Genomic DNA, 27,419 nt, shown 5'->3' with positions numbered 1-27,419 from the left:
TTTATTTTTCCATCAATCTAGCCATATGAAAGGAAGCAAGTTGTACTTTTGAGAGACACCATATTGTACTTGAAAGCAGGAAAAAATTACAAGTGCGGTAAAATTGCGAAATTCCACAATTGTGTTGTGGATTTTTTATTTAGCATGTTTGCCATATGGTAAAACTCACCTAGCAGTATGATTCTCCAGGTCAGTAAAAGTTCGTAAATACCAAACGTGTAGTTTTTTTGTTTTTTTTAAATTTAAGTAGTGAAAAAAAATTGTAAAAAAAAATATGTAGCTTTTGTCATATTCTGAGACTTGTAACGTTCTCATTTTTCGGGATCTGGTGCTTTGTGATGCCTTTTTTTTTCAACCAGAGCTGATGTTTTTACTGATACCATTTTGGGGGTAGATACGATATTTTGATCTCCTCTTATTGCAATTTTGCGGCTGCCCAAAAAAACACAATGCTGGAGTTTTTAATTTATTTTCTCTGTTTACCAATACATTTATTTTATATTTTGATAGATTGGACATTTCTGAACACAGTGATAACAAATATGTTTATTTTTTTATTGTTTTATTTTCAATGGGGCAAAAGGGGGTGATTTGGGCAAGCTGTTGTGGTTTTATTTTTTCATATTTTTTCTTTTTTTTTTTAAATGTAAAACTTTTTATTGTACTTATTGGTGTCCTTAGGGAACTTCAATTTGACTGCTTCTGCAATACTGCTCTGTACAGCTGAAATCATGATGTCCTATTAATGCTAGCTCATGGCCGAGGATCGTAATGACAGGTATGGTGGTCACAGCATCTGAAAATGGCTGTCATGACAACCAACGATGATGTCATTGGAGGCCAATGGGAGCGGGAAATGGTACACACCCCATAGGCATGTGTTGAATGCTGCTGTCAGAGATTGACAGCAGGATTTAACTGGTTAAGACACTCCAAAAGACACATGACGGCTGTTCAAATGTGCAGGGAAAGATGTAGGCTTAAATTGTGAGCCCGCATCAAAGCAAAGGACACGACATAAACCGTAAATATATGTCATATGTCGTGAAGGGGTTAAAATAGTCCTAACTCCTGTGATGAATTTGCTTTTGCTCAATGAACGCCATATCTGTACTATGTTACATGTCAGTTTAGAGTAAACTAGAAATAAAATATTTTTTATGGCATATTGTGCACTGTGCATGAATGACTGACCGTGGTACGTCATGGCCTAAATGTCACTATATACATGATATACAGTATTTTCCTACAGGACAGGGTATTTTAGACATAAAAATAAAAGAGACAGTGGTAAAAGATGGCCTGCAACAAGATGGATGGGTCCAATTACAGGACTTATGAACATGCCATTGAGAAGCCTGAAGACCTACACAGTAGACTGGGTATTCTGGAGGAACACTTTATTTGGTTGTCAGAAACGCTCGGCAGTAGCTTATCCAATACCTGGTAAATAGAATAGTTACTCCTTCATATAGTCTCCTTAACTTAGTGATATCAGAAATGTTTGGAGGAATTCATTGAGAACACAGCTTGGTTCTTTATCCTGGTTTTGTCCTGCGTTTTACTCTTATTTCTTCACGATCTGCCTCTATAGCCGCTGTCATTCTCGTAGACATCATTTGAATGCATCTCTGAGACTGCTTCTTTAATAGAAGAGAACGCTGATGAAGGGAGGACATGGGATTATTGACAATGTACATGAGTGCTTTGGCAGAAAGAGCTTCTGCCGGTATGGTCTTCAGACTCTTCACCGTGAGAGATGTTTAAAATAAAATTACTGCAAATCAATACGGGAGAGCACAACCTGTAATTTTTACAAAAGCATACAAATTCTGCCAAAAACACATCTTTGTCCGCTCTTTCTTCTTGATAATGAATAGTAATGGATGGTAAAAGTGTTTTCTGACTTTAATAAATCTGTTTGACAGCTGGGTTGGAAATAACATTCTGTCCCTTCCATAAGGGCATAGCGTGGTAGCACGTAAACGATAGACTGGGTTAGATCAATTATTAGTCGGATGTGTCTTGTGTGTCTTTGAGAGTACTTTTTCCTAGTGGACTCATCCATTGTGCCTTACTTAGAGGTCTTGTGTATGTTACAATCATTCAAGCTGTAAAGGAATATTCCCTCAGGAAGTGGTGCACGTCTCTGGAGAAATCAACCTCTCATGGAGTGAAATTGGAGTGTGTTGATTCAGCAAGAAGCCACAGTGCCTTTTCTACCTCACATCTTCCATACTAATGTAGAAGAGAGGTCAGTAATTCTCCGATTTGTTTTTTTGGGAGAGTTTGAGCTGTGGATTTTTTTTTTTTACAGCAGATCTCGCAGCTGTAACTTGTTTTACTTTTACAATAAAAATAACCATTTTTATGAGGGAAGCTGTGGGAACATTTGGCTTGGATGTTCTACATTACTGCTCTGAAATTAATCATCTGGGCTGTATAAAAACACATAAATGGAAAAATACGTATATCAGATGTGACAGTATTTGTTTTATTTTGTGTTCTTTTCAGTCATTTTAAGTGACTCAGGAATGTTAACACTTGGTAATTATTTTCTTTATCCCGATTAATGAAGTAACTCGCTAAAGTATTTATTTAAAGGCGATAACTTTAGCGGAGTGGAAGTACCCATCTGCCTTGTAGCATCTCTTTTGTGGTTCGTTGAGCACATTTCAGAATTAAAGTAAGTTGTGTGTCGCTAAGTATTGGGAAGTACCAAGCAAACGGCGAAAGGAAAGATGAGGGAAATCCTGTGTCTAGGGAAAGGGAAGATGGTGACCCCTGACCTAACCTACTGCTGGTCCTTGGCTACCCTCACCACCCTAGATAGGTGGTGAGGGTAGCCAAGGACTTATGCGCCGAGACGGAACCTGACCCTAGTTGTCCCTAGTGCAAGGCCCTAAACAGGGAACGAATGGGATGAGCTCTTCATCAACCCCACTAAACACTATAGAGGACAGAAGGAGGACATACAGGGGGGAAAATGCATGAACTACTTATCCACAGATGACACAGCTAAAAGTTCAACAAAGTTTTCAGCAACAATACGACAGAGGAGTACAAGCCACCTGCTTGCAACAAAAGCTTGAATGAACTGAAAATATTACCAACATCAGTCCAAGGAGGAAGGGGTATTTAAGCTCCAAAAGAATGCTGATGATCAGCAGCTGGGTGGAAGGTGAGCTCTTGCTGGATCCAAAAGGGGGAGAGATGAATCCAGCAAGAAAGTTACCTATACCAATGAATACTGATAGCAGAAACAATGGAAAGTCAGGTAGCATTCTGTGCAGCCAAACACAGTGACCTCCTATGGCCAGAAACCACATGATTGTCTGTCACTCATGATACCAGCTTCGTATATTAGGACCATGTCTAGCAAACAATTATGAAGAACAGGCCTATAGATGGTGACTTTTCTGAGTAGCTTAGCACAGAAGAGCTGGTCTGGATGCTCACATATTGGGTGGGTGAGATGTAGGGGATGTAGATATAGTAGGCTGGAGATAGGATGGTACTACCAGTGAGAGGGGTAATTGAAACTGGATGCAATAGTGTGGTGGCAGTGCTTGATGTAAGAATACTGAGTGGGGTGTACAGTGGACACTCCTGGATATAAGTATCCTGCCTATAAGAAAAAGGGGCACAAAGTCTCGGTGTGCTTTTTAGGGGGAATATTTGGCTGTTTTTATATCAGGTTTTGGTTGTTGCTACTGTACGGAGGGACTCTGAATGCGGCTGTCAACCATCTCTCATAACTGAATGTGGCATTCACGGTAAAGGTTGAGGACCACTGTTCCATAGTATCAAGACTTATCTTTGACAGGGAGGCATATTTCTTAAAGCTGTCTAATTTAAAACAGCGTACACTAAGGGCCCAATTCACCAAAGTATTGTCACCAGAATTCTGATGTAAAATACCTTCATTTGTCGCAAAATGTTTGCACGGTTTGAAGTTGTGCCAAATTGTGCCGTTTTATGCGATTTCTAACCATTTTCGCCAACTTAAAAGTACCAGAGCTCAGGCAGGGTGTGGTAAAGTAGGCCTGACTAATTCATGGTAATTCTCACCTATAAGGTAGTGTAAATTAAGTCAGAAATGTACTCCAATGCTAGAATGGAATAACATTTTTGACGGTGGCATGCAACAGTCAAAGGATGCACAAAATTCCCTAGAAGGTGCACCCAGAAATGGCACATCATCTGCATACAGTTCAAGGATGGCATAGCTAAGTTATTAGATGATTTGTACAATATGACATTTGTTCCCTATATCAACACATATAATTGCAGATTATCAGAATAATATTTATTCACTTATATAGCACCATTAATTCCATAGCTCTTTACATACATGAGCAACACTATCCCCATTGGGGCTCATAATTTATATTTCCTATCAGTATGTCTTTGGATTGTGGGGGGAAACCGGAGAACCCGGAGGAAACCCAGATAAACACAGGGAGAACATACAAACTCCTTCAAATGTTGTCCTTTTTGGGATTTAAACCCAAAACTGTAGTGCTAGCCACTGAGCCATCATGCGAATAATCTAATGTATTCACAATCTTACAAAGTTTTCAATAGATGATTTCACATCTGTTCACTTTAATGCTGTGCTCACACCTACATTCGGGAATTCCATTTGTCAATTCTGTTTTCAGAACAGGCAAATAGAATTTATTTCCAAAATGGATCCATTGCAAACGGACACAGAAGGACCCCCTTGACTATTCTAAAGTCAGGTTAACCCCATTATAATCAAAGGGATCACATAAAAATCAATGGGCTCCCTCTGCTTCTGTTTGCATTAATTATGAAATGGATTGATTTTGGACAGGAATTCTGTTTATTCCTAAATTGGAACAGATAAACAGACATCCCAAATGAAGGCATGAAAAAGCCGAAAATGTTGTTCAAAGATGCATATATATTTAAAAGTAGTGATTACAATGATTATGCCTTGTATGATGAGAGGTCAAACTAGCAGTGTTTATGCAAATTTTTTGCACTAAAAGGGTCTTTGTGGCAAAGGTCTTCTGGCAGAGTAGGAAGGGACTTGTAATTGTCCTATCATTTGGGATTTAAAAATTGGAAGGTAAGTGATGGTTAATAAAAGCAATGAATTCCTTTTCTATCTCATACTATAACTAGTGTTGAGCAAGTAGCTAACTATTCGTACTCGCTATGCTGTTAGTGAGTACTGTCCGCTACTCGCATATTCGTTACGAGTAGCGGGCGCAATGTAAGTCAACGGGAAATACTCGCTAAATAGCGAGTAACCCGAAAGCCGTACTTTTCGTGCGAGTAGCGAATAGTACGGCTTTCGGGTTATTCGCTACTTAGCGAGTATTTCCCATTAACTTACATTGTGCCCGCTACTGGTAGTGAATATGCGAGTAGCGGACAGTACTCGCTAACAGCATAGAGAGTACGAATAGTTAAATACTCGCTCAACACTAACTATAAATCCTAGTAGTGATGCCTAGTGATGTGGTGTTTTTCTGAATACAAGTTGAAGAATAGAATCGATTCCAAACCTTAGTGTTTTGCACTTATTTTACAAATTTAATTAACTAAAAAATCATTAAAAACAGTTTTTATGGTGTTTTTTTATGTTGTTTTTTGTAACGTTTTCCACGCAGTATTGTCACAAAACCTGAAATATTTCATACTACAAGCAAAGTGAATGAATTGAGATTCCTGAAGTCTTATTCACAAATTACTTTTTTTCCTTGTAGATATGCAAGCGACTTAAATCTGCCGCATGTCAGTTCTTGCAGTGTTTTTGCTTCATATTTCACCCATATTAATGAGTGGGGGAAAATCTGCAACAAAAAGACATGTAAAAAAAAACAAACAGCAAAAATGCGGAAAAAAATGTTTACTCAGCGCTTTTCCTGCCAACACATCAGGATTTATATTAGAATTTTCTGCTGACACTGGGGGTAACAACAGCATGATCGGATGTAGTGTGCACCAAACAAAAAATAAATGGGAAAACCTTCCCCACCTTCCCCCGGAAGGGATCTGTTTATGGCTAGCTGCATGTGGGTGGAGACCGAAATTGCCCAATTTATAACTTTCATTGGGGTTTAGGTCAAGCCCACGTCCCAAACCGAACTTTATCTAAGGCCTCCTTCACACGTCATGCACGTTTTTCACGGACATGTCAAAGGTGCGTATTGCCCTCCGGGTGCCGTGCTTATGACACACGTGTGTTCTCCGTGTGCTATCCGTGATAACACACGGAGAACGGGAAATTTCTGCTCACCTGTCCCTGGCGTTGCTGTCCGTAGTTCTGATCTACGGTCTCTGGTCCTGCCGACTCCGCGCTGCTGCTGCTTCCGGCCCGCAGTGGAGTGAATATGTAATGAGCATAATGAGTGGGCGTCGGAAGCAAGTGACAGCGGCGGCAGAGACTGTATAGAGTATAGAAATTCATTTTATTTCACAGACACACGTGTTTTCTCCGGTGCGTGTCACATGGATCACATCCGTGTGCGGTCCGTGTAACACCCATGATGCAGGACAAAAATGGGCATGTCTATGTGTGGAGCACATGCGCACACGTATGCTCCACACGGACACACGGTCCATGGCAAAACACGGGCGTGAGCACAGACCCACTGATTTTAATGGGTCTACGTGTGCCCGTGTCTCTGGCACGTGAGGAAACGGACCAAACACGTTCCGGAGACACGGATGTGTGAAGGAGGCTTAAAGTCTGACTGAACCTGCTGAACCGAATTTCCACTGGTTCACTCATCTTTAGAGCTTTGAAGCTGTAGTAGATGGTGACATATGGAGTCAAAAGATAAAAACATTGTTACCCTTCTGCTCATTAGTGTATTCAAACTGGTCTATGGTGTCTGGTATGCAATGCATGGGCCCAACTCCAGAGCATGAAAAACATATCCAAACCACTATGCTTGCACTTCCATGTTTTACAGTATTCTGTGGCTTGAATTCAGTGTTTACGGGTTGTCTCACAAACTGTTTGCAACCTTTAGCCCCAATAATACCAATCTTGCACTTATCTGTCCATAGAATGTTGTGCCACTTCTCTTTAGGCCAGTCAATATGTTCTTTGGTAAGCTGTAACCTTTTCAAGACGTCTTTTTTTCAGCAATGGTAGTTTACGAGGGTTTCTGGGAAATGTTTTGCCTTCAAGCAGGGCAATTGTTATGAGCCAGGTAAAGTGCTGGGATTGTTGCGTCTGATGCATGCGACAATTCTGGGTGGCTACAAGCTGTTATTTTTAGGCTTGGAGAGACCGCATGCCAGTTTTAAAATTATTTATTTAAAAAAAAAAAAAATAAAGCTATATAGGGTCCCTCTTCTTTTGATATACAGCCAAGATAAGCACGAGGCTGGGGGCTGCAGCCTCTTGCCGTATGTTTTATCAGTGCTAGGTATTTTTACACAACTATAGAGACACAGACAACATGTGATTTCAAGCAATCACGCACACTTTCACACATGGTGGGAGGGGCGGTCTGAATGCAACCAATCAGAGACGATGGGGCTGCTGGTGGATAGGGGAAGCAGTGAATATGTATGAGGGTAGTGAGTGGACCAGAAGTAGTGTTACAGCCATGCGGAAGAGTATAACGCTCCAGCTCTAATCCCCCTAGCCCTTTCTACCACCATTTTAAAGCACAATATTCGCGTCCCCATAGACTTATATGGCAGATATTCATGATTAATTCTGGCCCGAACCAGGTTTTTTTAAATCTGGTAGGACACGCCGGTCCCAAATATCTGCAGATTCATTCATCTGTTGTCATGACTGATGATTCTGTTGATTGTCCATTAGTCGCCTATACCCATTGAAGAATTTTTTCCCATATTGTTTGATATTTTCTGCCAAAAACAGTTATTGAACACATTATTGATTTTAGACTGCTTTTATGTGGCACATAACTATACATGAACTTATATGATTTTTATTGATTATCATAGAAATAATCTATATTCAAAAAAATGTAAAGTGCAGAAGCACCTCTATGAAACCTTTTTTTTATAGTTACGTTCCTGTGTTATTTGGAGGTCAAGCTACAAAATGAGTGTTATTCTATGAACTTACTCCTCAGTGGAAAAAAACTTGACAGTTCTAATGTTATCTTCTGAACTCACCATCTCTCCATTAGAGAAACCTCTACAGCTCTTATGTTAGTCTATGGAGACTCGTTTTCTTTCTGAGTGACTTTTCACACACTTAATCAAATAGACTCAATAGAATAGCATGGGAATTGGAAGGGTTTATTCCTCTACGCACTGAACTATCTTGTTCTCTTATCACATCTTAAACCTTCCATAATGATGATGATCAGCCACTTATGTAAGAACACAAACTGCGAAATATGTATATTGTAGAATGGTTCCTCTTATAATAAGTTTGGTGGAGCAGTTCTTATATCTCCATAATGTCTACTTCAGGGATTTTGGTCCATTTTTATTTGTCACTTTCAAACATGATCATGTTAAATCATAGAACAAGTTACACTTCTCTTACTCTAATTCTAACATTTATTAATACTATGATATATCTTGTGCCCCTAGTATACAGCAGTAACTGCCAGCAACTGGTAAACCACATGAAGGGGCCTTAGAGCGACATGTTTAAGCCATCAATTGGGGATGACCTGTCTACCTTCCTTGATAACTATTGGCAAAACTTTTCAAATTCTGAATCACCAGATTTTCAAATTTACAAGGAAAAGTAATCCAAAGACTCGAGTGTTGTAAATGTCATCCGAGTGGGTACTGGTGTGGAGCTCTGTCTGGTGGCCAGGAATGGTAATGAAGCTGAGTTGGAATCTGTGATTCAGACAGTTGATGGAATTAATTAGGAATCTAGGAAATCCTATTGCAGGTCAGCCTAGTTTATTTAGGAGAGCATTGTGTGCCTGGCGTTCGCCGGTGATAGATGTTCCTGCCTGGTTCTGAAGATGGCTGGGAGTTTTCCCTTCTGATTTTCCCATTTATTTGGTGCCTGAATCTACTCCAGATAAGTTTACTGTTTTTGTGCTTAATTGCTGGATTTGCACTTAAGAGTGTTTCTGCATACTCCATTGGTTCTGTTTGGTTTCTTGTATAAGAGGATCTGTCTTTCTGCTTTTGTGACCAGGGAAGTCCCTCCAGCAAGAAAGGGAGCTTGCACTCTGGACAGTTTTGGATTATTTGCACTTTAGAATATTATTTGTTCTGTGATTTTGTTTCTTCCCATTATATCTGCAGTTTTGTTAAAATGTCAAGCACAAGAGTACCTGATATAGTGGGGGAGAGTTCGTGTGGTCTCAGTATTTATTATCAGGAGATTGGTATTTTTACAGGGTTTTTTACTGCCCGCAATCAGTTATCTGTCCTGTTTTGTTCTATCTAGTAAGTCGGGCCTCACCTTTGCTGATCTATATTTTCTATCTGTGTATTGTGTTTTCTTACATCACCATTGTTGCATTTTGGGGGCTTGCTATTTCTTGGGGACTGCTCTGAGGCAAGTTAGGATTCCTCATTTCTATCTTTGAGGTGTAGCTAATTTCTCCGGCAGTGACAAGGTGTCTAGGTATGTTAGGAACATCCCACTGCTACTTCTAGTGTTGTCTGATAGGGAATAGCGGTCAGATCAGTTTCCAACTAATCTTGTGGTTTTTGTTTTTTCCTTATTAATGGGATTTTTCGTGATCGTGCACGGTTACAAGATCATAACACTCCAGCTGTTCTGAAAAAGAAGTATGACAATAATCTCCTTTCCTCCCAGATTAATCTTCCCTGCCCTGTTGTCACACACATTATCTGCTAAGTTTTCTCAGTGTTTTATGCTATCTCTCCCTAGTTCTATGGCTCAGCTGTGAGCTGTGACATCCTCTCACTTTCCAGTTCCGTCACAAAATTGCTGCTGCATTTTCAGCTTTGGCTTTTATACAGGCTACGATAGTCTCTCTTTATTGGCTATGCTATATCATGTGATGTGATTAGTTTCAAGTTTAAGTCAGGTGGACAATAGAAAACAATAGTGTGATATATAAATGAGCAGATCAATCTGCTGCAAGTCAAATTTTATGACTTTGGCAGTTCCCAGAAAAATCTGATAATTTGTGATGCGATTTGTGTAGATGATAAAAAAAATATTTTCACATATTACTGAAAAATGCAATAGCTAAAAAGTGGGCTCATTACATCAGACAAAGCCATGCGGGTTTCTACATATTATCTTACATCTATCCTATCAAATGGTCTTGTGTTTCCAGTAAGTGGGGAGAATATAAAATACGAGGGCAGCAAAAATAACATCCAATTTAGAATTTTACAACCGAGTGTTAGGAAGTCAGAACGCACAGGTCATTACATATAGGAAGAGAAAAGGGCCTAAATATGATAGTGGTATACTACTGCATTGAAAATGGCAGTGGTTTTCTCAGTGTACTCAGTCTGTAAATAATGATACATAGATTCAAATGGCAGGGAGGTGCTGGACCAGCAGAGTCAGTGTGATTGTGAATTGACTGATCTGTGATACAGTAACATCACCTTAATTACACCATTTTATTTTATTCTTGACACATCGCAAACAAAGAAGACAGTTTAATACCTTTCTGTCTTAATTTTACTACTAACAAAAAATTCTGAAACCAAGGATTTTATGTCACGCAAAATGTGCTTCATGGCTTGTGAGATGGAGAAGCCATGAAGCACACTTAATAAAAAAAAAAACCACAAGAAAAATGTCCATATTCCCTAAATTTAAACTCCGCTGTCTACCTCTTACCATGTCTGGGTATTGTACAGAAATGTTATTTTTTTTTTTTTTGCACACTTGTTATAATATAGCAATACTAGAACTATTCTTGCCAACCAAATGTAGTGGTCTACTGCAGGCAGCCTAAAAAAATGTTACCTCATTGTATTCATAAATAGGCTGTTGGTTATTATCGGTTACCATATTTGTTCCCCTAGGCAGATAGTTTGAGTTCAATTGGACATTCATAAGGTTGTATTTGCATTAAAGAGCTTTAAAAGGGGTTCAAAACAATCCTCGGAGACCTTAATATGTTATACAAGTCTGTTCTGGGTAATTAGGGGCTTTGCAGCATTGAAATTCATGGCAAATGTATTCATTGCAAATCGTATTTGGGGGAAAATTGGTCAAAGATGGCTAATTTGAGTTTCAAAAGATCCATTAATCTCTACTCTTAAGGTGATCATGTAGATCTAGGGGAGAGTAATCTAGGCATGCTCTGTGATCTGTGCAGAAGTTACTGAATGGCAGGAAAGAGATATAAATTTGGGAAATTAATTTTTATAATCTTATTCCTAACTCTTATGTAAATCATGGCATTTCATAGACATTTCAATACAAGTAAACTCAATTATACAATTTCTTACATCAAATGACCCTTTCAGCTATCCGGTTGATCTGTGTGGGCTCATATGCTCATACCCTCCTTCTCCCTTTAGGCTAAACAGAGATTTGAAGGTTCTAAGAAGTGGTAAAGAAATGTTAAATTGTTCTTTTAGCACATCTGTCTTTCCAAAGGGGCTCACTGTGGGAGCTCGTTGCTGTGCATCAATTTCACATATGGTCTAATATGTACAAACGCATCTAAACATATTTTTTGTTGTTTTTTTTTTTGCTTCTTGAATATAAAGTTAAGCAACTTTCTATGTAATTTTCATTAAAAATTACCTACGATTTTGCAAGCAAGTCTGCAAAATGTTACAGTTCTGACTGAAATCCTGCACCTGGGTCTGATAGCTTTCTCTGATCTCCCTCTTCCTTCCTTCTAGATGGGCTGTGCATAGATCTTCACAGTGTGGATAGGGAAGAAAGCATATACAGTTTCAAGTAGGACAGAGAAAACTAGCTATGAAGTAATAGAAGCTGTGCTGATATATGAAAAAATGAAGAAAACAGTACCCTGGATGCACACAAAGCCCATATCCAGCCTGTATTGCTGAGAAAGACACTCCCACAACAAAAAAATCTGCAATTTGGATTAGGCTGCAAAAATTGATTGCCAATGTTAAAAGTGTCCATAGCCCTTAAAGAGAACTAACCAGCAGGATTTTCATATCTAAAGTAAAGCCAGCGCTATACTGGCACTAGGATACTGAATGTAAGCATAGCTTTTGTTCAGAGATTTGATGTTTTATTTCAGAAATATGTGCAGGTAAAGTTACAGCAATGCACTGCTATTTGATTGACAGGTACTATAGGAAGGGAATATGTAGGTCGGGTCTTGATATCTATTTCCGCCCCTGTCTGTCTGCCTGTGTTGGAATTAATGTCTATGATGGCGACACGGGGAGAAAGGCCAGGCAGGCAGACAGGGGTGGAAATAAATATCAAGATATGATCCACATATTCCCTTCCTGTTGCACCTGTTAATCAAATAACACTGCATTACTGTAACTGGATGTGACGTCCCAGGGCTATGGGGTACTCGGTCCGGGGCATGTGTGACACTCAGGGGAGTCGTGGTCGCAGCCGATGCCTGGTTCTGTGACCCTGGGGGTTGGTCCAAATAAAATAAGGGGTAAAAAGAAAAGTAAATAAAAGAGTTTGTCGACTACGCCACTTGCGGTATGCGGCCAGGTTATTTGAAGCCGCCGCTGCAGGGTTCTGCTGGGGCTGATGGAGTAGTGCAGCTTAGGTGTTTTGGGCCCCAGCAGTGGATGATGGGGATTGTAGTGGGAAACAGTCAGTGTGAGTGTACGGAGGCGATAAGGAAACAGTCCACACCAGTATTGCAGTTTTAACTTGCCTTATTTTTTACTTGAGTATTTGGACCCGCTGGTGCCGGTTCCAGGTGTTCCCGCTCCCCTCGTTCTCCATGCCAGCTGTGACCTTGGTTGGCTGTCCTCCATGCACACTTGTTGTTGATGGGCTCCCGTGGCCTGGAGCTGCTTGGGAACCCCTCAGTTTCTGTCTTGGTCCTATTGCAGGCAGCCTGGACTATTTAAGGGGTTCAATCCCCGGTCCCCTCTTTGCTGCTTGTGCTTCAGACTTTTTGGGTTGGTGATGGACCCTGGAGATCTTCTCACCCGGCAGAGTTAACAGCTTACCATAAAGTGTCCCACTGTCCTAGGATCTGCACCCCGCCTTGTGATGAGTCCTGTGAGCCTTGGTTCCATACTCCACAGTCCCTCACTCCTTTTACAGCACTCCGGTGTTGCTTCAGGTCTTTTCTGTATTTTTCACTCTCTTCTCCTCATGCTTTCCTCTACACCTCCACTCTCTGACTTCTTCCTTCACTTCACTCCACTTAACCTCTTCACTGACTACTTCCTCCCGCCAACTTCCCAACTGACCACTCGCTCCTCCCCCTCACTGGGTCTCTCCCTACAGATTGGGTGGCTACTATCCAATCAGTGTCCATCCTTTTTACCTATTGCTAGGCAGTCTCCCAGTCTGGTTTTGGGGTGGTGTGTGTGGCCTGGAAATGCTGGTGTACTTGCTGGCACAGATATTTTGGGTTTGGGTTTCCACTGGTTACATTTGTGGCACCTGGTACCGCAGTGGTGCTACATTTACTTGCACATATTTCTGAAATCAAACATTGAATCTGTGAACAAAAGGTATGCTTACATTCAGCATCCTTGTGCCAGTATAGCACTGGCTTCACTTTATATATGAAAATCCTGCTGGTTTGTTCCCTTTAAAAGTAATAAATGTTAAGCAGCTAAATTAGTTTATAAACTTTGAAAAAGTGTCTTCTTTCTGCTAGAAGGAGCACCCCGGTTGGATTGATGGGGTGTGTGTGATATTGCCACTCTAAACAAAGTAAAGGAAAGAAAAAAAGAAGAGGACAACGGGGCACCAAATCTAAGTGTAGATGTATGTAAACACAGATTGCAATGATTGTACGAATTTTACACTCACCGTGCAGATTTCTTCTGTTTTCGCTAGTATGATTCGTGTAGTGGATCAACTCTTTTATTAATCCTCCAGTATGCAGCACGAATTCTCGGGAAAACAATGAGAGTCCTGAACAGATGCTCCCACGTGGGTAATGGAGTAAATAAAAAATCCCTTTCGCCGCTTCCGGAGGATAAATGGGATATCAGTGCAAGTTTGCAAAAACTTCAGGAACAAGGGTTTATTAATAGGTTCAATAAAAAACGGACAATAACGCGTTTCAGCTAACAAAAGCCTTCATCTATATCTGATGAAGGCTTTTGTTAGCTGAAACGCGTTATTGTCCGTTTTTTATTGAACCTATTAATAAACCCTTGTTCCTGAAGTTTTTGCAAACTTGCACTGATATCCCATTTATCCTCCGAAAGTGCCGAAAGGGATTTTTTATTTACTCCACTCTAAACAAAGTGATACTGTTGTCTTTAACAGAATTCTGCCATATTTTTAATCTATTGAAGTAGTATAACCAGAATATACATTATATTATTAAAAGCATAGTTTTCCATATGGGCACCATGAACTATGCTTATTTTGTAATAGCAGTGACATAGGTGTCAAAGATTCATTTTCCATCTCTTGAGACTAAGGGGCACTTTGCACACTGCGACATCGCAGGTGCGATGTCGGTGGGGTCAAATTGAAAATGACGCACTTCCGGCATCGCATGCGACATCGCAGTGTGTAAAGGCTGGATGATACGATTAACGAGCGCAAAAGCGTCGTAATCGTATCATCGGTGCAGCGTCGGCGTAATTCATAATTACGCTGACGCAATGGTCCGATGTTGTTCCTCGCTCCTGCGGCCGCACACATCGCTGTGTGTGAAGTCGCAGGAGCGAGGAACGTCTCCTACCGGCCTCACTGCGGCTTCCGTAGGATATGCGGAAGGAAGGAGGTGGGCAGGATGTTTACATCCTGCTCATCTCCGCCCCTCCGCTCTGATTGGCCGCCTGCCGTGTGACGTCGCAGTGACGCCGCACGACCCGCCCCCTTAACAAGGAGGCGGGTCGCCGGCCACAGGGACGTCGCACGGCAGGTGAGTGTGTGTGTGAAGCTGGCGTAGCGATAACTTTCACTACGCCAGCTATCACCACATATCGCTGCTGCGACGGGGGCGGGCACTATCGCACTCGGCATCGCAGCATCGGGCTGCGATGTCGTAGTGTGCAAAGCCCGCCTTAGCGTGGCATGTTTTCTCAACAGCTGGATCTGTCATATGTTGCCGTATGTCAAAGAGATATATCTAAGGCAGTGTTAATGCTTACATGAAAGGTATACAATGTCAGCATCACCAAGAGCATATTGGTAAAAATAACAGTAGATTGGCATCTATATTTTTTAAATAATACAGTCATAATAATTTTACACTTGTATGTAATATTTCACTATCTGTAAATATGAATGTGCAGAAACAGAGGAAGCCTCAATGGCATAAGGTATTTTAATAAATATCAAAAAGAACAAACACAGAACACATTACTTGATTTTATTTCATAAAAATATAGTTAAGTATAGTGGGGAAAACAAGTATTTGATACACTGCCGATTTTGCAAGTTTTCCAATGTACAAATAATGGAGAGGTCTGTCATTTCTTATTGTAGGTGCACTTCAACTGCGACAGACAAAATAAAAAAATTCCAGAAAATCACATTGTATGATTTTTAAATAATTAATTTGCATGAAATAAGTATTTCATCATCTACCAACCAACAAACGTTCTGGCTTTCACAGACCTGTTCTTTTTTTCTTTAAGAAGCCCTCCTACTCTGCACTCATTACCTGTATTATTTGCACCTGTTTGAACTCGATACCTGTATAAAAGACACCTGTCCACACACTCAATCAATCACACTCTTACCTCTCCACCATAGCCCAGACCCAAGAGCTGTCTAAGGACACCAGGGATAAAATTGTAGACCTGCACAAGACTGTGATGGGCTACAGGACAATAGGCAAGCAGCTTGCTGAGAAGGCAACAACTGTTGGCAGAATTATTAGAAAATGGAAGAAACACAAGATTACTGTCAGTCTTACTTGGTCTGGGGCTACATGAAAGATCCATGAACGTAGTCATTCCAGATAAAAAAAATAAAAAAGCAAAGGCTTTATTGAATCGAATCTCATCAGTATCAGCTGATAGATCTTATATAGATCAACTATACACTCCAAACAATGAGTCAAATGATCATATTACCTGTTCTGTTGGTATGGCAGTGACTCGGTAAACTCATAGTTGTGTTGCTCAGCTGCATGTAATGATACCCTATTTGTGAAAACTATTAACGACATTTAATGATTCTGGTTCTAAGAAGGGCTTTGCACACTATGACATCGATGGTGCGATGTCGGTGGGGTCAAATTGAAAATGACATACTTCCGGCATCGCATGCGACATCGTAGTGTGTAAAGGTTCGATGATACGATTAACGAGCGCAAAAGCGTCGTAATCGTATCATCGGTGCAGCGTCGGCATAATCCATAATTACGCTGACGCGACGGTCCGATGTTGTTCCTCGCTACTGCGGCAGCACACATCGCTGTGTGCGAAGTCGCAGGAGCGAGGAACATCTCCTACCGGCGTCACCGCGGCTTCCGTAGGATATGCGGAAGGAAGGAGGTGGGCGGGATGTTTAGATCCCGCTCATCTCCGCCCCTCCGCTCCTATTGGCCGCCTGCCGTGTGACGTTGCTGTGACGCCGCACGACCCGCCCCCTTAATAAGGAGGCGGGTCGCCGGCCAGAGCGACGTCCCAGAACAGGCGAGTCCATGTGAAGCTGCCGTAACGATAATGTTCGCTACGGCAGCTATCACAAGGATATCGCAGCTGCGACGGGGGCGGGGACTATCGCGCTCGGCATCGCAGCATCGGCTTGCGATGTTGCAACGTGCAAAGCCCACCTAAGGCTATGTTCATGTGCAAAAGCTACGAGATGTTGGAAATCTCAAGCACACGCTTGTTTTTTTTCCTGACTGAATTTGAAAACTGCAGCATGTCAATTTTTTTAGTGTTTTTCCAGCATTAATCCACTTATTAATATAATGTACTAAATGGTTGGAGTCTATAAATTAGATTCCCTTACACCGCTTGGCCTGAATGAAGGAAACATGCACAAATAATTTGTTTCAAACACAAAACGTCTATGAGTAATTCAATACCGCATTGTATGTTATGGTCAGGTTTTGAGCTAATGAGTTTTACTGAATTAAAAGGTACATTCTGCTCTTTAAACCATTCACTTTTTTAGTAATATGCTGTTAATTAAATTAGGCCGGTAGAAGTAATCTTTTTATGAAACTCTTATTCATGAATATCTAGCCTCATTGCCTGGTGTATCCATCACATAGCATTTCCCTCTTTCTCGGCTCATCCCCATGAATACAAGCACTGACTTAAAAAATTAAAAATAAATTAACCCCTTACAGTTAGTAGTTATAATCTGGCTATAATTCAGCTATTCTGTTATGGGGCATAAGTGCACAATATTATACAGATGGATATATAATTTACATGCCGATGGCGCTAATCGTTTCCACTTTATCGCTTACCATTGTTAGTGGACGCTTGTACAGTTTGTCCCCTTTTACCTTAGACTTGAAGCATCTTGTATCTCCTTGTTATGCATGGGTATACTATTCTTTAGGCGTCCTTGGCTCCCTTGGTGACATGCTTGTATGCAAATACCAATTACCCATATTTCAGGGTCTTCCAAAGCATTCCTGGTCTCCTTGCTCCAATAGAACACTTTTGTATAGTGCATGTACACAGTGGATTTATTTAGTGTTCACCTTCTCCCTGATATTACCACGCATGCGCAGGAACGTTTATCCTTTGTATGCACCTTATTGGCTGACTGATTTCTATAATCCAATAAATATCTGAGTTTATTGATTTGTTCTTTTAGTGCCTCTCATTTCCACTTTATTTCCATGGGTACGTTGTTATTGCGCAGACTTTGGCTCATGCGCACAAGTCCTGGACTGTTTCTTCAGTGTTAAATGCCCCTGATTTCCATTGGCCATCAGACACATGGATAGATTTTTGGGTTTCATAGATTACTAAACAATTGGCCTATCATTGATCTCATCAATTGGTCTGTATTCTGCCTCACTCCAGTTTACAGTAAAATATATTGTATTAGCTTGTTTTCTAGAACAAACACATTTGTTTTTATAAAGGGAATCTGTTTGCAGGTTTTTGCTATACAATCTGAGGACAGTATGAGGTAGGGGTTAAAACACTGATTTAAGGGATGTGTCATTTATTAGGCTGTGTGCTGTTGTTTCCACACAAAGAATACTTTATCACCAGGAGATTATCACTCACAGGAATACAGGGCAATTACCCCCTCCTATGATAAGCAGCTCACTGTCAATATACAATGTACATAGAAAGCTGTGGCATGAACTCTGCTACATGCTTCATTTAAGAACTCTGATTATGTCATTACTGCTGCACCCAGTAAACTAAGTGATACATCATTGGAATCAGGGTCTCTTTTCCTACATTATGCTGCAAAAACCTGCTGACAGATTCTTATTATGCTTTTGTTTTCTGTGCCGATTGTATTTAGCTCATTACTTACCATGCCCAGGTAATTTACCTGATTTTTGGAACCTTTTTTTGTTTTATTTAAATTAAGCTCTATGTAAATGTTATGCTCTGGCTTTTTATCTGAAGAGGCTTATCCCTCAAAATGCATTATTTTCACACAAATACATATTTATTACTTTTATGTAGCGCTAGTGCTTACTTTTTTATCTGGATTTTATACATGCCTAATAGTGATTAGACACAACCTTTGATGGACCTGGAGGCCCCTGCTACTTGTTTCCCAACAACCAAAGGAGAGGACCTAAAATATCCTTAGAAGATCATATTCTTTGTGTAGCAGTATTATGCTATTTTCCATGCTCTGCCCTTTTTTTGATATTTTTTTTTACCTTTGAAAATAATGAAAGTGAGACTTTGTTGTGTATGCCCATTTCATTTTGTTGCCTTGGCAAATACTTATCAGTAAAGCCAAGACATAGGCACATTTTTTCCTCTAGGATAAGTAGGAAGAACATAGTTTGACAAATGAGCCTTTGTTTGCTGACTTTGCAGTTTTATTCATTAGAAGTAACAAGGGTCACATCTTCACAGGCCACTTTTTTGCAAAGATACCAAGTTTTTAACCATTTTTACTCCACAGCGACGGCCGTAGACCATGCCGCCTTGCTAAAAGTTCCCTGAAGTATTCTCAGGAATGTACGCCAAAGTAAGAGTCAATGTCTTCAAGTTTTCTGACACTAATTCCTGCAAATTGAAATGAATGGATAAGGAATGTCAGGTATTCACTGTACATAATACACTTTTGTCTAAACGTCAAACATGCTGAGCCATCCACACAAAGCCTCTAGGTTGGCCAAACTGTTTGTGCGTATCCCATAACCTTGGGGCCAGTGAGCAGATTGCTGAAGCCCATTGTTTTCTTGCACGTCCTATCATATTCAGTGTATAGTTACACAGTTGCCTTGAAATGCATTGCATTAAGATTTTTTTTTTCTGTAAACTGATTTAATTGTTATTTTCTGAGTTATTTTATACTTCAAAAACAATGGAAGTCAATAAGCTATAATTTGAAAAATATCTAATTTGCGTTGATTTCAAGTAATAATCCAAAAATAATTAGAAAAAAGACCTAGCACTGGGATTATCTGTTTTAATTGAAAAATGATTAGCCCCCATAAAAATAAATATCTACCTTTAACCAGTTAAATATGCAAAACATTGCTGTACACATTATGTAAATGACCTGACTTAAAGGGGTTTGCCCATCGGTTTTTAAAATTACCACTGGTTCCTCGAATTGGCAAGAAGTAAGAGGCCAACCAGTTCCAACTAAATATGCATCCTTGGACGCACATTCACATTAGTTAAAAAGGCGGCTGGTATATCAGAGGCCGACAGCTGACGGTGCGCACGTTGCCGGTACATACCAGTGACCTCATACGCCAACATGCATGCCGATGATAGCTGCCTGAATGCCGGCTTCTTGCAATAGAGCAAGGAGTTAGAAAAAGATGCCATGGGCGAGCAGAGAGTTAAAACAAATCTTTTTTTGTGTATGTGTGTCTTACAGAGAGACCCGGATGGGGGACATAGGGTACCAGGATAATGGACATAAGGCTCATGACAAGAGACATAATGGCTCTTGATGTTGGACATAAGGGCCCAGGATGTGTGACAAAAGGGCTAAAATTAGGAACGTACAGGCCCATGATGGGTGACATAAGGGCCATGATGGCTGGTATAAGGGCCCAGTATGAGGGACATACGGGCCCAGGATGAGGGACATAAAGGCTCAGGATAGGTAACATACTGGCCCAGGATGAGAGACATAAGGTTCCATGATGGGGGGACATACGGGCACAGGATAGGGAACATACGGTCCCAGGATAAGGGGCATAAAAGCCAAGGATAATGAATATACAGGACCAAGATGAGAGACATAAAGGCCCAGGATAGGGAACATACTGGCCCAGGATGAGGGAAATAAGGGCCCATGATGAGATGAGGGGACATATGAGTTCAGAATGAAGGATGTAGAGGCTCAGGATAAGGAACATATGGGCTCAGGATGATGTACATTATTACAGGAAGGGGAAAATAATTACTGTAGGGGCTAATTAGATGACATTATTACTGCTCTAATATACTGTATTTTATTTCTAAGGACATTGTTTTCCATGATGAGGAACAAAAAGAAAGACCTGTTATGGTTTTCAGCAGCTCTGTTTGCTTTGGTTCATCAACTAGCACAGTGTAGATGTCAGAGAAAAAAAGTGGTGAATGTGTACTATAAGTAATCAGTTATAGATGTCTGTGTGTTATTTCCTGCAGAGACGAAAACTGGCTGGAAGAAGTGATAGCGGTCTGCACCTGATGAAGAAAAAAAAGCAAAGATGAATGACTTCACTGGTAAGCCACTGTAATACCTGTATATTTACATTACATACTATACACAGAGCTCCTGTATATAATGTTACCAGTGATCACTGTATTACCTGTACTTTGACAATATAAGCAGAGACACTATATACATAATGGCACTGATAGAAATATTAATGTTATTAGTATTGTGGTTTTTATTAATGATCAGAATTGTAATCAGTCAACATGTGGTGGTAATATGTGGTATGATCATGGGGCGGTATTTCTCCCTTGTATGGTATTATTCGGTCACTATGTGGTTTTAATATGTGGTCTCATCATGACGTGGCATTATTTTTTCCTTGTATATGTTATTATTGAGTCACTATGTGGTGATAATTTGTGATCTGGTCATGGTGTTTTGGTCTTTGTCTCTTGTACGTGATACTATTTGGTCACTATGGGATGATAATATGTGGTCTGGTTATAGTGTGGTGGCATTTCTCCCTTGTATGTGGTATTATTTGGTCAATATGTGGTGGTAATATGTGATCTGGTCATGTGGTGGCCATATTTTGCCCATATTGGCTTGTGGCTGCTAAAGCTAGAAATTAGGTGGAGCAGACAGTTGAAGTAACAGATAAGCAAGAGGTTATGCTTTAAAATTTGAGCAGGGTTCTTTTCGTGCTATTTTCAAAACTTGTAGAAAGCCCTTTACTATTATTTACCATACTAAGAGGTGACTGACAAAGTGACTAGGACAACATGGACCTGAGAGGAGGCAATGAGACTGTACATGACAGTGTATTTAGGGTAAGAGGAAAGCACTTTTACTTTAAGCTACTGTTACTTGTATTTTGTGGTTGAGGGAAGTGTGTGAAAATGGACATGGTTAACAAAATGGGTGTAGCATTCACATGGGAGTGATTATAAAATTGATGTGTTTTCTAACACAATCAAGGAACCTTTTAAAAAGGCCAGGAACGGTGGTCCCGTGGTTACGAGTATGGAATATACATATGCCCTGCCACATTCCGACTAGATGGGTACGGCCTCTCTCAATGCAAGTGTTTTGAGTGAGGCTGCGCCTAACTAGCTGGATTCTGGCCTGGGGAATGCATATTGTATACTCATGTGACTGCCATTCCTGGCTCTGACACCAGTGAAGCTGCACAGTGTATGCAATATGAGGATTGACATGTCTGGGGTCACATAGAGTATCCTCGGACTTGTGGATTTAGACCGGACAACACGTTTAAGTAGGAGTCACATACAAACTGGCTGGCACAGAGCTCCCATCAAGTCCTGTGCCTTTTCAGCTTACTTCACTCTTTACTTCACCGGTCTGAATGAAGCACTTGCTGGAGTATACTGATCTGATGTATTAAATGACCTACGCTACTTCATGAATCAGGCACATCTGATATCCAGCTTGCACCACCGCCAGAAATATACATCAGTGGGGACTGGTATACATTGCTGGGTTAAGGTATGCTAAAGTGGCGGTAACTTATGATAAATTTGACCAGCAGGCGGGACCATGCCCTGTTCTGCCCATATCCCATCCATGCTATGCCCACTTTGGAATAGCTGACCAGGACTGACGTGTAAACATCAAAAGTTGCAATATTCTACCAACAACATGAAATGTGTGGGGGAAGAGGGCAGCAAAACAGAAAAACAGAGAACACTTTGAGTGTGTATACTGGTGAGTAGCATCAACAGATCATTTTTGTAATGTGCAGTTTGAGATCTAAGACAAGAATAGCAAATAGCAGAGGGGCCAAGGGCTGCAAAGGGTTAACAGTCTGCAAAATGACCTGTGTTAGTAAATATGGCAAAGCAGTGATTGGTTTGGGAATATGAGGGAGGGGTAAGAAGGGGTATAAGATTTTGTGGGGTACAGGTCCCTGGTTTTGTGGACAAAGACCCATCCTCCCTCCCCTGGTTGGATGATATTTCTGTCCATACTCAGTTTATGAGGTGTGTTGGCGTTACAGTTGGTTGGTATTTCGGTCCATACTTGCTTTATGAGATACGTCGTAGTCACAGCTGGCGGGTTGTTTGAGCCCTGAAAGAGTCACATGTTCACTGCCTAGGGCAGTGACTGGCATGGGGAAGGAAGTAGGTGGTTGGTGGAGGTCAGGGCCCAATAAAGCAATGGAAATATATATATATATATATATATATATATATATATATATATATATATATGTATATGTATATATATATATATATATATATATATATACATATGGTTTTATAAGGCTTTTTTTCAAATATCGTTTAGTTAAAAAAATGAATAAATCTGTGGCCATTTGCCTAGCCAACATTTGGCCTGTGGTGTGAGTTATTTCATGTACGTTTAGGAGTTAAAGCTCATTGGTTTTGGTGCAGAGGATTTAAGGCTGGAAGCAGTCCAGAGTGGAGTAGATCAGAAGCTCAGCAGTTTTGATGTGATGTAGAATGCAAAGCTCCTTAGCATTGCATGGAGTCACATTTTACTATATAAAGCTATTCTCAGAGAATCCCTTTATGAATTAAATAATTGCTTAAAAATATCCTATCATTTTTTTTTTTCTAGAGATGTTATATTGACTGTGTTTACATGTTAATAGACAACAAACAGCATAGTCATACTCTGTTCCATTTGTCCCTTACATCTTGCTGACTTAAGGCTATGTGCGCACAGTGCGTTTTTCGCGTTTTTTGGGTGCGTTTTTGGCCTCAAAACTGCATGACTTTGCTTACCCAGCAAAGTCTATGAGTTTTCATTTTTGCTGTCCGCACACAACTGTTTTTTTAAGCTGCGTTTTTGAGCTTGAAAAAAAAAATGGACATGTCAATTCTTTCCGGCGTTTTTCTGCGTTTTCTGCCCATGCAATGCATTGGAAAAACGCAGCAAAACGCAGAGATCAAAAACGCAGCAAAACGCAGCCAAAAACGCACCAAATCGCGGTAAAAACGCATGCGTTTTTTAAAGCGTTTTTTCGACGCAGGTGCGTTGTTATGCGTTTTTAGCGGCCAAAAACGCACAAAAACGCAGCGTCAAAAAAACGCAGCGTGCGCACTTAGCCTAAATATGCTGGGTGCCATTAGCCTTAGGCTATGTGCGCACGCTGCGTTTTTTTGATACTGCGTTTTTGTGCGTTTTTGGCCGCTAAAAATGCACAAAAACGCACCTGCGTCGAAAAAACGCATAAAAAAATGCGTTTTTGATCTCTGCGTTTTGCTGCGTTTTTCCAATGCATTGCATGGGCGGAAAACGCAGAAAAACGCAGGAAAGAATTGACATGTCCATTTTTTTTTTCAAGCTCAAAAACGCAGCTTAAAAAAACAGTTGTGTGCAGACAGCAAAAATGAAAACTCATAGACTTTGCTGGGGAAGCAAAGTCATGCAGTTTTGAGGCCAAAAACGCACCCGAAAAACGCGCAAAAACGCCGCGAAAAACGCACTGTGCGCACATAGCCTTAGAAGGATCATATGGTGTAAATCCACAAGTCTGCAGTCTCTTTATGTGACTTCGGACTTGTAAAACCTCTCATCGTACGCACTGTGCGCTGTGAGGATTCTCCGGGAACGGGTAGCCTATCAATGGCCACATTCCAACTAGACCTTTTCCTGCATCACTCAATACACTTGGATTAAGCAAGGCCACGCTCTTTTAGTCAGAATGTGGCCTGGAGTATGCATAGCTCATACTTGCGGTCACATGACCTCCTACTCCCGGTGGTGGGACCAGAAAATCCTCACAGCGTGCAGTGCGCACAATGTAAGGATTCACAAGTCTGCAATCAGAGAGAGAGAGACTGCTGGATTGTAGCTTAAAAACAAACAAACCCTTTAATACATAACAAGAAATGGTGTGTGTGGGAGATTTGAAGATTCATGTATCTGTAGGGAGGGCGACAATAGATTACTTCTATTACTAATATATATATATATATATATATATATATATATACACATTATATTATGTTACTATTATATTATATAATGTAATATATTATATAATATATAATAATATAATATATTATATATTATTATATTATATTACTATTATATAATGTAATATATATTATATAATTATAATAATAATATAATATATAATATTATTATATTATATTATATTACTATTGCTATATTACTATCAATATATTGTTTGGATGTTGGAGGAAAATGAAGAACCAGAAGGAAAGCCATGCAAATGTTAACTCATAAGTGTATGGGGAACGCTTTCCGAGGACTAATGTCCCAATGGACAAGTGATAGTTCTGTATTTTGTCCTGACATCACTGACCTCTTGAGGTTTTTCTTTCTAGTATCCACTTATTGTTTCATCTCTTGCTGATGTTCTTACTTTGTTCTCAGCGAGTTTCTGTAATTCGGCAGCATCATTTGCCTATGCCCCAGCCTCGGAGTCCATTCTGTATGAATATTTTATCATGGCTGCAGTAAGCTCGGTAGACAGCCATGCTGGTAATACTGTAGACAAGTCATTATACAGTCATTATTTCATCTTCATTTATTAGTGCATTTTGTTTTGGAGTCTTCACTTGAAGCATCACTGAGGCTTAATTATATTTTTGCTAATATTTCTCCCTGACACCATTATTTATGTGACATACACATTTAATGATAACATCCATGAACATCAAAGCATTGAGGCTTTCTTTACATATTTATAATACTGTAAATATGCTTAGTATACTGTTTCTTATAAATAAATGATAGCAATTAGTTATTTCTAATGGTCAGTTCTTAATAACCTCAGCTTCATTGGCATATTTGCTTCTTCTTCATAATTCTAATTAACCGTCCCTTAGCTGAATTACTTAATTTACCTCCAAAACTTAATAAACTAGTAGCATCTTGTTCGCATCTTGTTTGGCTTCATTTTGCGATCTCATCTTGACAAGAGGGGTTGATTCACAAAATCTTGTTTAGTGCCATTCATCCCATTATATATTCTGAACAGAGATTGTCATTAGTCCATGTCTGCAGTGGAGCTCACGTTCTAATATCTCAATCCAGGTAATTGAATGACTGCTAGATTTACTACTATTCCTTGCTACTCCTCTATTAACATGCATGCTCTAGTTGGCTAAGCATGCATATCTATTACAATACAGACTCAATAAGGCTCCCATACAAAGTGTACTAACATCATCTGAATCCGTCGATATCAGCGGGATTGAATGACAGTGTATGGGGTCCTCTTGAAAATCCCCTGACAGATTAAGTTAGGTGAGAGAACTGGTGGATTACCAGCCGTTGTTCCTTTTATACTACCCAAGATAAGCCACCGCCAGAGGAGTCTAGCAGCAACCACATATAGCACTGCATGACCATGTAACAGGTTCCAAATACTTTCACACTTGCGTCGTTTGGCATCCGTCACAATGCGTTGTGTGACGCATGTGGCGGATGCGTTGTAAATAGTGTGATAATAAAGGCAACATATTCCTGGGAAAAAACATGTTGCGTTAGTTTTCTTTAGCCGAGAGAGACAGAGAGAGAGACATCCCGCATCATCACCGCACACACCGACACTACCGCCCCAATCATCACCATACACACACAGGCACTACCACCCCCATCATCACCGCACACACCGGCACTACCACACCCATCATCACCGCATACACCCCAGCACTACCGCCCCCATCATCACCGCACACACCAGCACTACCACCCCCATCATCACCGCATACACCCCAGCACTACCGCACCCATCATCACCGCGCACACACCGGCACTACCGCCCCCATCATCACCACACACACACAGGCACTACCGCCCCCATCAATCACTGCACACACCGGCACTACCTCAGTGATATCCCTGCTGACAGCGCGATTCACTTCAGTTGCTGTGGGGAGCTGACAGAGAGCGGTCATGGTCTGTGGCCGCTCCTCTCAGCTTCATGTAGCAGAGCTGATAGTGGACCTGGAAAGGTATTTGGGGGTTAATAAAGTGGGGAAAGAGGATGTATTTTTGTCTTTTATTTCAAATAAAGGATTTTTTCAGGTGTATGTGTTTATTTACTTTCACTTACAGGTTAATCATTAGGGGTGTCTCATAGATGCCTGCCATGATTAACCTAGGACTTAGTGGCAGCTATGGGCTACCATTAACTCCTTATTACCCCAATTGCCACCGCACCAGGGCAATGCGGGATGAGCCGGGTAGTCCTGGGACTGTCGCATCTAATGGATGCGGCAATTCCGGGTGGCTGCTGGCTGATATTTTTTGGCTGGGGGGCTCCCCATAACGTGGGGCTCCCCATCCTGAGAATACCAGCCTTCAGCCATGTGGCTTTACCTTGGCTAGTATCAAAAATGGGGGGGACCTCATGCCAGTTTTTTAAATTATTTATTTATTGTACTGCACGATATAGACCCGCCCACCGGCGGCTGTGATTGGTTGAAGTGAGACAGCTGTCTGTCAGCGTGGGGGCGCGTCTGACTGCAACCAATCATAGGCGCCGGTGGGCAGGGGAAGCAGGGAATATGAGATGGAATAATGAGTGGCCGGCATTTTCAAAAGAGAAGCCGCCAGAGCAGTGTGACAGCTGTGCAGC

At 40.7% G+C, this 27,419-nt stretch overlaps 1 long non-coding RNA gene across 7 annotated transcripts in view; it reads left to right on the top strand.

Annotated features, from left to right (window-relative positions):
* Positions 1 to 27,419, top strand: part of LOC142244232 (uncharacterized) — a 332,530-nt gene that overhangs the window by 116,514 nt on the left and 188,597 nt on the right. For all 7 annotated transcript variants that reach the window (XR_012724484.1, XR_012724482.1, XR_012724479.1 and 4 more), the window contains one exon: positions 20,806 to 20,883. This is a non-coding gene — a long non-coding RNA (uncharacterized LOC142244232). The remainder of the gene's footprint in view (positions 1 to 20,805; positions 20,884 to 27,419) is intronic.

This window comes from Anomaloglossus baeobatrachus, chromosome 6 (genome assembly GCF_048569485.1).
Source record: "Anomaloglossus baeobatrachus isolate aAnoBae1 chromosome 6, aAnoBae1.hap1, whole genome shotgun sequence".
In the NCBI taxonomy this organism is placed as follows: Eukaryota; Metazoa; Chordata; class Amphibia; order Anura; family Aromobatidae; genus Anomaloglossus; species Anomaloglossus baeobatrachus.
The sequence above is the reverse complement of the archived record's forward strand: the minus strand, read 5'-3'. Positions and strand labels throughout refer to the sequence as shown.